Below are 14,966 nucleotides of genomic sequence, written 5' to 3'. Positions count from 1 at the left end.
CAACTAACAGCCTCAGAAATGATGCCGCACCAAAGACTCGTTTGTGAAATCGTCTCAGTCTGTCGTTCCTTGTTGAATCTCATTCTCTCTTTTCCACCAAATCAGGTCAACAGAAGTTAACGTCCCTGAGATAGGGTTGAGGACAATGAGCACATTTTTCTGTGTGCAAAACTTCAATAACTTGAATAAAATGGTGTTATTTTTATATATTCTTTTGGCTCCTTTAACTGCAGAGCAGTTTTCTTTTGTGGCGCGGCCTTGTCATGGAATTCATGTATGATGATTTTGCCTACTCTAATTCACATGTAGGATCCCGAGTTGCAAAGTATTTCACAAAGAGGTCCACTGTTTAAAGCTTTAGCGTTTATTCCTGTAACTGGGCAGTAAAAGCAGATAAGATCCTCTTTCCAAAACAATGATTTGTACTTCAAGCTTTTCTCTTCATTTTCATTGGCTCCGTTTTTGTTTCCCAAGGTCTCGGAAACGATTTATAATTCCACCCTTTTTATTAGCCTTAATAGTATTTGATTGGTGCTCAATAATACTGTAATTGTGTTTCAGGATCACTCAAATCATGAAATATGTCCTTGCACAAACTTTCATTGATTTAAGCAGTCACTGACCATCAATTTGCTTTTCTTAGTTTGGCTTCTCTATTCTTGTGGGAAAGGTTAGTGGAGTAGACGGAGGGATGAAATGACAAACGTTCCCAAACTCCTCTTAATGCACATCATTCTCTGGGACTAACATCGGGCCAGTTAATACAGGCCTTGAGTGCCATTGTCCACATGAGCGGGAAAACTGGGCCAATGCATTCATTCATAGGTAGACAGATCAATAAGACAGCTTCCAAAACAAACCAGTGAAGAGGTTCCTTTATTCCTCTTGAGTGGGGCCTATTCACCGGGGTCCTTCTCTCCGTAGAGCGGCGTGGAGCTCCGCTTCAGGAAGACCCCCACCCCTTGGTCCCAAACACAGCCAGGAGAACTAAGAAACTTCTAGAGGGGTGACTCAATAATAGTGGGCTTTCTGTCTGACACAGAATGGTGATCCCACCCTCATGTCGATTGTGAAAAGCAGCAGCTATACTTCATGAATGACCTGACCTTGTATCTTGAAGGCCTAAAGGAGAACACTCTACATTGATTGAACTCCTCTGACCTGTTTTTTTTTTTTTTTTTTAAACAATTTTTTTTGTACTTTCTTTACAACGATACATCTGAATTATGACAAAGATAACAAAACCAGAGACGGCCCCCCGCTGAATTGAGTGCCAATTACAGATTGGCTGACTGAGATCAGCATGTAGCAATCACCTCAAATGTAATACATGCAATTACCACCTTTTCATTACCATGACAACAGCTGAGAAGGTAGCACGAAACGTTTAAAATTGTGTTTTTTAAGCCGCAGCGAGTCGACTGGCATCATTTAACCAATATTCAAACTTTTCCATAAATTCCACAAAGAATTTTACCACATTTTTCAAAATTGTGACAATTTTTATTTATAATTGTGATAAAAGTGCAGTTTATTGGCAGGTAGTTAATACAGGAACAAGTCACAGTGTATTCAAGCTGCATTTAAAAGCTGCAGGGTAAAGCTCAGAGAAATCATCATAAAATATGAGGGGGAGAAGGTTGTTTTTAAATAATGAAAAATAAAGCGCAAAGTTGGTACATTGTTCGAATCATGTTAGACAAATATACAGGGTCAAGTGTATCATCCAGTGTAATATGACACATAGAGAGCCAAGATACACGGGCAGCATTAAAGATGATGTAGCATTCTGGAGGATTTTATTTTTTCACACATTTTCTGACCCATACATCATTCACAACGGCTGCATATGGGAAATATTGTTCATCCATAAAGCTGTCTGCGTGTTATGACCTAATTGAGTTAAACGTGAACCAGTTATCAGTGCAAAGCAGGGAAAAATGAGCGAAGAAAAAAAGAAAAAATATCGCCAAGCAAAGTACATTTAAATCTCGTCATGGTTAAAATTTGAGGTCCACTGCCTCGTTGCTGGAAATATGAAATGGCTGACTGCCCTCGTGGTAATCACCGCTGCTCTTACATTAATTCATCTCCAGATGAACATTGTTCCTCTGGGGTTTCCATGCTTCATTGTTGCGGGCCTTTAATCAGCAGCCTCCTGATAGACACTATACACACTGCCACTGTATAGCTCCTTCAGAAGTGTGTGTGTGTATCCATGTATTTAGCGCTTAAATGAATTGCTTCTCTTTGGCGCTTAATGTAAACCAACAGTGACATTTTCCCCCTTTTTTAAATTTAATATGGATTATATTTAGTGTTATTATTCCTAATACATCCCGGCATCGTTTTTCATTATTATTGAGGATTAAACTGAAATGTATTGTGATAAGAGTGCAGCTTATCATTCTCTCACAAGGTGCAAGCAGAAACACTAGCCTGCATATTAACAGTTTTAGATCAGCCTTTTTTACACCACCAGATATATTACTATCAATTATCTCGTATTGTGTCACTGAGATGCATTTAACTTTAGACTTAACGCTCCTCTGAGAGTATTATTAACCCAACAAGACAAGCAAATTCCATATTCTGTGCCTTCTTTATGTAATACATGATTTACTGTAAAAGTGTGCCGAACAAATTAATGGTACATTCCAAATTAATTAGCAAAAGCTGCACGACTGTACACAGCTTAATGCCTTTCATGGTGAAAAAGCAGGACATTAAGCTCACAGAAACCTAATAGATTTTTCAAGAAACTGACACGAATGACTAAATGATTTATATAAATATATATATTATATATTTATATATATTTAAGCTCTTGCTGTGTCCTCTTTCTCTTGGTGAAAATCCTCCTGTAGATGCCTCCTCAACAATAACAACCAACAGAGTGGACTGCCCCCTAGTGCCACCAAACGAGTGTGACAGTGTGCGGAGGGGGGAGGGGGAGAGCCTGCTTTGCTTTGAGCATTAGCAAGAATGCCAGCTTCCCGGTGCCATCCAATCAGAGAGCACCTTGGTAACGCGTTCATACATCCAGCGGAACTAGGTGGCGAATGCAAATGCTCCGAGATCAAGGTTTCTCCTTGGCAATGGTGCGGCACTTGTTTCTCTCCTTTCATGTCCGAGTGATGGTGGTGATAATAAGAGGGGAGGACAGGCCTCAGATTGAGCCAAAGGGGGAACGAGCATCGATGAGATCTTTGATATGGGATGCTGCATCATATGATATTAGTGTCATTCACGGTGCAGTTTGATTGACAGTTTATTAGAAAAATTGTGAGAAATGCACCATTGTGTTCATCCATTTTTCATGTTTGAATTGCTGACACTTTGATGCACTTTGGCGAACGTGGTGCTCAAACTAGGACAAAGGAGCCGCAGCCTACATCACATTTTCTTTTTGCGGGAAAGAAAGAATTAATACAGTAACAAACACATTTCTATAATCGCCTCCTTTGTGGCTCTACGCTCTAGCAAATGCACTTATGTAAACACACACACGCACACACACAACTGAAACCTGCATCATTTTGCTTCAGGGATTCTGTTGTTCTGTGTGCCGCGGGTCCAACAGACTTAATTTTCAGTGTTATATTTTATTAGGCTGATGATGCACATTGCATTCACGGAGCAATTCAACCTGCAGGTCCTCCCACACATTTTTGTAAAGCCAGGCTGTGTTCCTAATTAAGACAATGTAACTCGGCGCTGCTTTCAGGAAATGTAAAACTGATTGGAATTAAAGGCAGGGAAGCAGGAACATTGATCTGAATAAAGGGAGACGTGTGTTTTCAGCCTGTCAGTTAGCTTATACCTTGAATACCATGTGTGTGTTCTGCATGACTGCGAACACATCTGATGATATTGATACACAAGCAGTGTATGTTTGCATGCTTCTTTTGGAAGACAGATGAAAATACAGAGCATTGTGTTTATGTTTTACTCTCTCTTGATGGCATATTCTGTGATATTAAGGGACACTCCAATAAAAATACCCTATCTGACCATATCTTGTTTTTTGTTTTGTCATTTGAATTGTTTTCACCGTGATCCTCGGTCGACTGGTTTTGACTTGGCGAAGAGAAAAAAGGCATTCATTGTGGTATTTACACATTTAAACTGTATGTTCTCGGTTTCTTAAACTCAGAAACCTCTCAAACAAAATATGTGTACACTTTCTGAGAGCTGAGATGAAAAACCAAATAAACAACTGTTGTCATATTGAAACAGGAAATTCAAAACCTAAATAACCGTGAACAATTGCGCAGGAATCTTGTCAATCCTTCAAACAACATTCGAACCATGACCTCGTTCGGAGAGTTAATTTGCCGTTTGATCCTGTTTGTCTGTGAGAGTGTCACACATTGACACCATGTTGCTTCAAATGACCTCTGACCTCTCGCTGCGACCTGCTGGAACCACGGAGGAGGGGAGCGGGTCATTTAGAGGAGTCCCGGGGGAATGTGGCCCCTGGACACTGGGCTCCTGGCTTCTCTCGGTGCAGAAACACACACAGACTGCAGCCCCGGTCTCTTGGAATGCTCCGTCGGCTGGGGAGGCATGGAAGTGAACGTAAAAAGAGAAAAGGCTGTTTGTGACTGAGACATGGAATACATATTTATGCTGTATATGCATCAAGAGTGAATGTTTTTGCAAAAAAGACATTTGCGAAATTATTTGTGTGTGTGTCTGTGTGTTTTTTTTTCTTTCCCAGCCAGCTCCACATACACTCAGGAGACTTTGAGGGGGAAAAAAAACTGAAAAGCTAACTTTTTTTCACCCTGCAATATTTCACTCAAGAATATGAAAAAGGAACAGCTATAGAAAAACGGAGCACACTTTCATCATTATCAATTTTGTTTCTAATGAAAGACTGAGAATTATATATCACTTTTAGCACATTAGGGGGAGAATATAACATAAAAATTCCTTTTGAAGGCATTTCTTTTATTCTTCCTACAAAAAGACTATTATCTGGCAGTGGTGAATGCATATTAAGCAAGAAAAAGCAACTATCATTCATCTTCTACAATGCAGAGCTGTAAATTATGGCATTATCTCTGCTGGCATAGAGGGAAGAAGTGGAGGATGAGAGAAGGGCTGGGGTGGAGATGAGGGAGGGTGAAAATAAAGAAAAGGGTGTGGAAAAAAGGACAAACCCACACACACACACACACACACACACAAACACACACACACACCCTTCGGCCTGAAGTCAATGAGAAAGATTATGCTTGGCCTTATCCAGTAGGGCCTGTCAGATTTATTTCCAACATCAAGGGACTCTCTGCTGTCTCCAGCCCCATCCATCAGTGCCCTGTCTGGGTTTCTGTGTGGTCAGAGTCCTGGATGGAGGCTGGGAGTGGAGAGCTAAAGGACGCTGGAGGAGTTGTGTGTGTATGTGTGTCGGAGAGGGGGTGTATCTGAAACAGGAACGGTTGCCAGGGCACACAGGCCCGTGGCATTCTCCACCGTCTGGCATCCCAGGGTGCAATGGGAGCACTAGTCCTCGGTAAGTCACCAGTGGAGGTGAAAAGCACTGTCACAGAGATGAAAGGGGGCTTCCCCCCACCCTCTGATCTGTGAGAGAAAAATGAAAAAGGCAGACAAATATGGGGAGAGAGCGACGGAGAGGGAGAGGGAGTTTTAGAGAGTGTAAAATCGCTCTCACTGTATTTCATGTCAATATGTCTCACATTTGAAATCCTTATTATAGATTGGGTGTGGAAAAAAGGGATGTGCTTTCATTGTTCAGGGACATGTCCCATCACACACACAGACACACACGCACACACACACACACACACACACACACACACCATTCCACTCGCCCGGGCGCCTGTGCCACACCACCCACCCCTGTCGTTCTGCGCGATGTAACCTAGCAACTATTTAATTAAAATAGCATCAGCAAGGATAGAGGCTTTTTTCCCTCCCTTACAAGGATTTCCTCCAATCTCCGTGCTTTTCAGCACACCATGAATCAAAACCAATGCCATGTATGCAACTGTATTGTCCCCCTCACATCCACATCTTTGTTTCTGCATTTGCTTATTTCCGCAAAACCTATAGCTGACACCTGATTGGTAGACTGGACCTGATGTCATATATCTGGTGTGCTGGCACTATATCTGCTTTAACTGGCCGGAGATTTAATGCAGGACATTATTATGCCACAGAGTTGTACAAGCAAGGCCATCACCTCTCTGTCCTTCAGAGTAGTCTATCAGGAATAATAGAATACCTCCTCTTCAAGCCCTTCTACTCCTCCTCCTGCTCTTCTTCTCCCCCCCGTGCCTGCTTTTCTCTTTGTATGCCAAATCACAGCACCCTCTGTTTCGACCTAAAAAGAGGCGCCTCTTACCATGCTCTACATGTGTGCCAAGCTCGGGCAATGCGGAGCAATTAGAGGAAATGTGAAGCAGCTCCACATGTCAGCGTACATCGGACTCACTGTCACTCAAACCACATCCATGACTCCTCTGCTCTGAGAAACAAACAATGGAGCAATATTCTGGTTCAGGGCTGTCAAAACACAAGGCCCAATCTCTGTTTCTTTCTCTCTCTTCCTCTCTCTCTCGTGCTCTTTCTGCAGCTAATGGATACCCTGATGTGTCATAGAGCAGCAGTTATCTGTCCTTCTATGATTTCCTGCAATGAAACGTTCTGTATAGTACAGGTGCGGCAGAAGGATACACGTAACTCTATTCACTTGCCCTCGATAGGAAGACCTCTGTCATTACTTAAGAAGCGATGCAGTGAAAGTCATGGTAAATGGCTTTAATGATCCTCCCTCCAAATGGTTACATTATAGGGCTGACCTCCACTTCAAGCACATTCATGCTTTCCAACCAAAAATTACATATATCTCCATGTGCCTCTTTCCCTCTTTTCTCACGCATACTATTTCCATTTCCGCAGAGCCGCAAAACCACTCCAGACACTGCAATTCAAACACAGACATTTAAGTCCAGTGAAAGAGGAAAGAGTTAAGAAATGTAAAAGGATAAAATCACATACTGTATGCACTTCTATATCTAATAGTCACCGAGAAAATCACTTTAAACCCAATTTAAGAGGGTTCTGGCACAGGACCATTTAGCATGATCTCTTCAATGAAAAGTATCAATGGATGACAATCCTCTTAACTTGGAGAATATATTCAGATTTGAGCATGTGTCGGACTGAGTGGAATTGGACTGAAGGCCGGGCAGATTTGGGATTTGTTCATCTATCTTTTTGCTTCAGATTTTCATTTAAAAAGTTCTGGACTTGGTGATCTTTCAATCTATACTATTTTAAAGAAAAATGATACTTACTCTGAAGAGTTTGCAGTCAACCAATCCGATGCGATGTACCTATATTCACATTATAGGCACTTATATTCATAGCTGTTTGGCTTTTTGGTTTTTTTTGTATATTGCTTCACACCATATGCGTATTACTATTACTATGGGTGCAATTATCACATGCAATTGTCCTTCTTAGTCAGATCTGTATATGAAAGAACAATATTGTACATAGTCTTTATTATTAATATTTTGACTTTGTTTTCCTATTATTCTATTTTAGCATGTTTTTGTCTTGTTTTATTAATTTATCTATCACTGAATCGCTGTTTTTCCCTCTGCTTAAAACTACTGAGCTGCTGTAACAAGTGAATTTCCCCAGTGAGGGATCAATAAAGTCTATTCTATCATATCTAATCATAACAATTGCTTTTTGTCCTGAAAAAAATGGCAAAAGACTGTAAATATACAAATGTTTAATTTTATTTTATTTTTTTTAATTTTCTCTTTGGACAGAGATGACAAAGACATTATGTTGTTAAAAATGGTGGTAAATGAACTGCACTTATTTAGTGTTTTTCTACCTTAACTGTCAAAGCATTTTGCAATTTGCCCCCCGCCACCCATTTTACACACACACACACACTGTTGGCATCGTGGCTGCCATGCAAGGCGCTGGCCTGCCCATCGGGTGCAGCTTGCCCAAAGACAGAGATCGAACCACCAACCCCGTGATTAGTCGACGACCCGCTCTCCCTCCTGAGCCGCAGCTGCCACACACACATGTTAATGCAGCGATAATGCTTTAACCTTCAAGGGCAAATGTAAAATATTCCCTTATTTTCATAAATGTTCACACGCAATATGTATCTCTAAGATTAATTCTGTAATCATCTGAATTCACCATTGCCTATAGCCCATATAGGCTATGTAAATCTTTGAGAGTGTGTGTTCACACGCTGATTTGCATAATGGCACATGATTTTGACAGGCAGGACGAGAGAGAGGGACCCCTTGACATTTTTATAATGGCACTTTACAGGGTGGACAAGGTTGGGGGTAGGATGGGATATGGGAGGCAGCGCTGGTGGAACAAAATATAGGAAGCTCCGGTGTGTGTCGCACATATGACGTGAGACAGTGACCTACAGTGATTTCTGTTATTCAGCACAGAAGTGAAGGCCTTAAATACGGACGGAACAGAAATGCATGAAGGTTGTTGCAGCTGGTAATTGAAGTACATGTTTTTAAATAATTGATTTGCAGCAGCTGTTAAAATTACGCCACTATTTGATCAAATCTTAATGATATTTTGACTTTGAGCAAAAGATAAGATCTTAAACTGCAAATGACTCCAAGTGGCTGTTAAAAATTGAGGATAAACTGATTGATGGGGGAAAAAAAGTAGAGCAGTGTATCACGTTTGTACTGGGTCACGCCCTCTGAGATATTCATGTGAACGTTCCAGAAAATAATTTTAATTCTTGTCAATTTCACATTTCAGGCCTTGTGGTGATTCTCTCGCAGGCCGTAACCTCACGGCATTTAACCTAATTTAAAGCAGAACTATTCATATACGTGTGGGCATTTTTCAACGAAAAAGAAACGTCTGCGTATGGATTTTCCTCCTGGGTTACATCAGTCAAAATGAACCTGGCAAACATGTCCCTTGTCAATACCGATGAGATTGATAGAGTCCCAAATAATTGAATGGGGCTTGTACGGCCGACACAGAGGTCTGTGGGAGAGGCCACCAGCAAATTAAAAGGTCAGGGACTTCGAAGGCATTCCCTTTGCCCTGACACACGCCCCTACGTCTTGTCTGAGTGACACGTGCAACAATGCGATTTTTTTTTTTTTATCTTACTCAAACAGCTTAGACAATGCTGCCGCCTAGGGCCATATGCTGCTCCTATGGCCATCCACAAGTCCCCCATCTATCTGTCCGTGGGAACGTCGCGTAGACAGAAAGGGTTGTCTGGGGTGAGACCCTTAACGGATCTCCACGGATAATTTTTTGTCGCATAGTCTGGGACATGACAGACACAAGAGCACTGATAAACAGTGGTTAATGTGACGTAGCTAGCTGTGAGAAAGTAAATCAGACAGGATTGTTTCCAGCACACAATGATGGAGACGGTGCAGGCTGCAGCTGAGGAAGTCATGTAAATTTGATGCATTAATGAATAATACTATAACAATAGAGATAATTTATTACAGCTCCTGATCAGTTAATGATAAAATACACACAATCTGCACACTTTTTTCGAGTAGCCAGTGCAGTCTAAATTAGCACGAGGGTGCTTTTAGCAGTACTTTGAAGCTGAGAGATGTATTATTACAGAGCAGTAAGATGAGGAGAGGCAGACTTGAGTCACAGTCTCGACTTCGGGTAATTTCCAACAAATTATTTCTACATTATTCCAAGATGCATCTGCTGTGTTCTGCACTCTTGAGCCCCTATTTTTAATCCCGGTCGCACATCCGTCTCACTCCATGCCTCAAATCCCTGTCATCCTGACACGCATATACACACACTCACACGTACACAGACACCTGATTAAAATGCATAAAACCCTTTTTCTCGCACGCACACCCCTGCTGCATGCATTAATTAGCACGCTGGTAACAAGCTAGCCTCTCCATTCATTCACACGCTGAGCCTCTTTCATTAGCATGACAGTGGCTAGCAGCGGCCAGGGGCCCATAGGCTGCAAGGTTCTCTCCTCGGGGCCCCTGATTAAAGGGAGAACCCCTAGGACGCAAAGCTCTCGATTCCTTTCATCATTGCACCCATGCAGCGTCTCACGGATGATCCCCGGACCGCAAACTGTCAAGTATACCTGTTTCTATGGGCCCGACCCCCTTTCCATCTCTTTGACTCTGTTCTCCATCTCTTCACACTCCATCCTTCCTCAACTCACTCTGACCCACTCCAGTGTACTTTCTTCCATCTCAATCTAATTGTCACCTCCTATCTCTCTCCAGACCCTTATGGGCTTCTTTTTTTTCAATATAGCTCCTAATACATGTATGCAAAAGGGGGAGGTCTGGCTGGTCTCTCTGCACATAGATGCAGATCACACAGGCGTACTATTTCAGGTCGGCTCCTGGCCTCACAATGGCAGCCCCAGGTGACCCAGAGAAGGGTGCTCATTTTATAAAGGCTTATCCTTATTTCTCACCCCTATAGAAAGCCCCTTCCCCTCTTCTCAGCGGTGAGTGATCCGGACAGCTTTACACCTGACGTACAGGGTGGCTATCATCTCCACCCATCAGGGTCTCCCCCCATCCAGCCTGGATTTCAAGGCAAAACGTCTCATTAGCTGTGGTCCTTGAAAGAAGGGCACTCAATTTCAAATTCAGTTACACATTCCCTTTGAATGGAACTAGGAGGCAAAGGAGAAGAGAGAGGGAGAGGAAGGAGAGAAAGAAGGCACGGGAGATGGTCCCAGTCGAAGGCTGGGGCCTTGGACCCAGAGGGAGGGAGAGCAGAGAGGGGAATAAGGTCTGCTGAGGCAGCCATAATTTCACGCCATCATTACCTCTATGGGCTGGAGATTTATGCTAATGCTATTTCAGGGAAGAGGTGCTGGACAAAACGGGTTTAGAGGGTCAAAAAAGAGCTGTGGAGATGGTTGGCCACGGCGCAGGCCTGATTTTTTTTCAGGGTTGAACATGCATGTCAGTATCTGGTTTTCAATTTGTTCAATTTGTATTGTAAAATGCTTTAATTTCCATGCTAACTCAAAATTGATTGTATTTTTGCTTTTCTTTGGCGTGCTATGATCACCTGCTCTAAAATAAGTAAGAAAAGTATGCAGGGAGTCACGTCTCTATTAGCGATGTCTAAAAATACAGAAGAGCTACGTTCCGTGAGCCTCTCACCTAAGCTGACCCCTGTCATCCATTTTGTCACCCACATGACACTGGATTGCTAAAGCCAGTCAAAACTCCATCAGAGCTTCACACCAGTCTAGACAGAGGTGAAAATCAGATTTGGCTCAACTGGGTGATCCTGTCTTCTTCCCCTACAGAGCGGAGAGCTCAGGTGGATGTCTTGCTAAGCTCTACAGTGGACTTGGACTGCTCTGAGCTGAGTGGTGTAAGATTCATGTTCTGGACCCCACACAGCTCCAGGACAGCTTCCTGGAGCTCAAGAATGCTGGTCCGAGAACCTCGCTGTGTGGCAGCCACATCCAGCACTGTCACTCACTAATGATGGTTGTATGGCAGCGGCTACATGCAGCAGGGGGCGAGCTGACTTTCTCTAACGAGGAACTGTCTCACAGAGAGACAGGTCAGGGGTGTAAGGGCCAGGCAGATATCATAACATAACACATCACACACAGATCAAGAAAATGTCGTCTTCCGGCCCTCCAGCCAGAGCGGAACTAATAATTAGGATTAGTTGATGTTACTAAAAGCGCGCAGGGGTGCTGGCGTCCTGCAGGGTTTCATAGTTAATGACCAACACACAACAGCTGAGAGGTTGCAGTGCAATAATGTGGGAATCGATCGGCGCTGACCTTTCAGTGATTCCTCATTCTGACCTATCGATCATGACACCTATTGATCTACCTTTCTACTGTGTTCTGTTGCAAGTGTGGACATCAGAGATGAGATTAGTGGTTGAGGTTTGCACCGTGGTGAGATGGAAGGGGGTGGATGGATAGTTATCAGCAAGACCACCTGTCACTCCTCTAGCCTTCCTCGACAACCTCATCAGAACTCTCGGTACACACCTCAGGAGGTCAGGCCGTGGTAATAATAAACCAATTGAAAGGATAAGGACACAGTCAGAATGGAAATAGGCTACGACAGGTTTCACTGTACAAGGTAGAAGCCCCAGCGACAAAATCAAGTGAATGCACTCCTTCGACCTTATTAATTCAAGGGAATCAGCAACATGCGACAGTACTGAGTAATTATATACTGTTGATGAGTGTTGGAAATGTACGGTCTTGCAATCCGCCGATATGTTGAAACTTTGCATTTCTTTAGGTTCAATTTTCAATTTCATACTGTGATTGTCATGGTTTGGGTGTTTGGTTTAGTTGTTGTTTCCTGTTTTATTTTGAAAGGTTCATCCTCATATGCCATGTTGTGTTGCTCCCTGTCTTTCTTTTGGTTTTCCTCCCTTGTGATTGTCCTGATTAGTGTCACCTGTCCCTGAATGGCCTCTTGTGTATTAAATTCCTTTGTCTTTCTCTCATTGTCAGTTCGTCTGTTCTGTTTTTCCCACGTCAGTCCTGTGTCCTCTGTTTTGTTCCTGGTGTCTCTGTGCTGCTCCTCATAATTTTTGTCTTGTGTTTTTGGATTCCTTCCTGTTTCTGATTTGTACTCCTTTTGGTTTTTGTATTTCTCTGTGGATTTTTGTGGATTTGCCCCTGCCTGTTTTTGTTTTTTTGTTGACTATAGATTTTAGACAGCAGCTTCGTGAATAAAGCTTGCTTTGTGTTTTACACCTGGCTGCCTTTGTGTGTTTTGTGTTGTGGTCCTCACTATTTTTTCAAACTGTGACAGTGATAACTCTACTTATGGTCTGGACAGGTTAAGGGGAAAAAACACTTGGTTAGGGTTCGGAAAGGATTCTGTTTTGGCTTAAAATACCTGTTTTGATTGCCAAAACAAACATGGCTGGAAATTGTCCCCAGGTCTCCTTCAAAATATCAAGTGGTGGATGTGATATGATACGTATGGTACACAGGCCTATGACACGTACACATATGAAGTATGATGAGTTAACATTAACTGCCACCATTTTATCCTGCTGACTGGGATGCTTAAAAAAACATTTGCTCGACATATTTCATTTCCAAAAATTCATCTTCAAAAACTAGAAGGCGCACATCAACAACTGCACACACGACGCTGGTGCGTAGCGGCCCGAACATGCAATGGCTTTTTATTTTCCATGATTCAGAAACGATAAGAGATGTAAGAGATCAAGCAGAGTCCAGAGATTCTCTGAACAGCGTGCTCGTGTATTAATATCTATAATGTCAGGGCTTGAGTTTCTGTTTGTTCCTTTCAAAAGGCGGAGAAGTACCTTCACCCAACATCAGAATGCTTTTAGGGCATGGGTGGGATTATTCCACTGACGCAGCCCAAGGTTGCCCAAATCTTTTTCTAAACTTCGCTTAGTTTTGGTTTTTTATCAGGAAATCTGCTTCGACTATTTTTAGAACACAGAAAAAGCTCTGATCATTTCCATTGATGTTTATTTCAAGTGATAGAATTACTATGCACCTACTGAATAAAGCTATTCATGTCAGGGCTGTTTTCTTGAATTCATTTGTCAAATTAAATTTGATTGCCTGTCATTGATCCTGAATTGAGCACTAAGGATGTCTGCACTTTTCAATCAATGCACGACATTTGGCTTCACTATAAGCATGTTTTACTCACTACATTTCTTAGCTTTTCCACAACCAAGTGCCAATCAAGATAATGCTATACATTAAGCACATGATTTGATTTTCAAGCAAGAGAGTGCTCCTCACCTCCAGACACTGATACAAATGTGTGAAAGCGTGCGTACTTCAATATAACGGCTGTCAGAGGCAAATGTCTCTCTCCTAAGCCACCTCTAATTGCTCCAAATTGAACTGTGCCACACAGATAGGGAGTGTATAAAGAGCCTCACACAGATGGTGAAAGCTTGGAGGAAAGTGTGTTGGAACTGCACCAGGAAGCTGCTGTCTGTTAGCAGTACAGGAGGGTGAGCACTTGTGCCCTACGGCACACTGCAGGGGCTAAAACGTTCCTCCACATCTACGCAGGCAGCTAAGAGACTGGAGGCATACATGGGATTACATCCTGTGCTATTGCCCTAGGCTGTCACCAGGAGAGGCCCTCACACATACAGTAAAACGGCATACGCAAACACATGCAACGGCAGCAGCGAGGTGCAACCGCATGCATGCTCGCAAAGACACACAAAATGCTAAATTGCGTGCCTACTGTGTATTCTGTTTTTCTCAAATACACAAAGTGCATCATGAGAAAATCCACCTTCTGGTTTTCTTTTGGTCATTAATGAAAAACTTAATATCGCTCTCTTTTCCTGAGGCAGTCAGCAGGTTAATAACTAAAGGAAACTCTCAGAGGAAGCAATGAGTCTGTGAGTTTTAAAGAGGTTTATCTTTATCTGAGAAAGACTTGGTGCAAAGTGCAAACAGTCATTTAAATATTGTTAAATCTGAATGATCGAGTGTCAAATTAGGAATAGTCTATCTCCATCTCCATCTGCAGCACAAAAGTATATTTCCTCTCTGTGTTGCAGAGCCCAAGGTGACATATCTCCTTCATTTACCATTCAAATACTACACACACTCACACACACACACACACACACACACACACACACACACCACACTTATGCCCTCACACACACATACACCCAGCAGGATCTCTGTGGTGAGCAGATGAAAGTATCTTGCCTGCGCTCTTCTTGGCATTGTGCAGTAGGACCCAGGGGGTGTTCTCCACAGTGTGGTACATATACAACACTTCACAGACAAACAGACACACACTCGCACAGACACACAGTAATGTGTGTTGCATATTCAAGCACAGAAAAAACTCACTCGGTAAGTACTGAAAGGTCACACGAGGGCAAGACTGTGCTCCAGTTACCCGTTCAGCCCGCAGAGAAAATTCAAT

The sequence above is a fragment of the Pagrus pagrus genome, assembly GCF_965226575.1.
Source record: "Pagrus pagrus genome assembly, chromosome: 8".
In the NCBI taxonomy this organism is placed as follows: Eukaryota; Metazoa; Chordata; class Actinopteri; order Spariformes; family Sparidae; genus Pagrus; species Pagrus pagrus.
The sequence above is the reverse complement of the archived record's forward strand: the minus strand, read 5'-3'. Positions refer to the sequence as shown.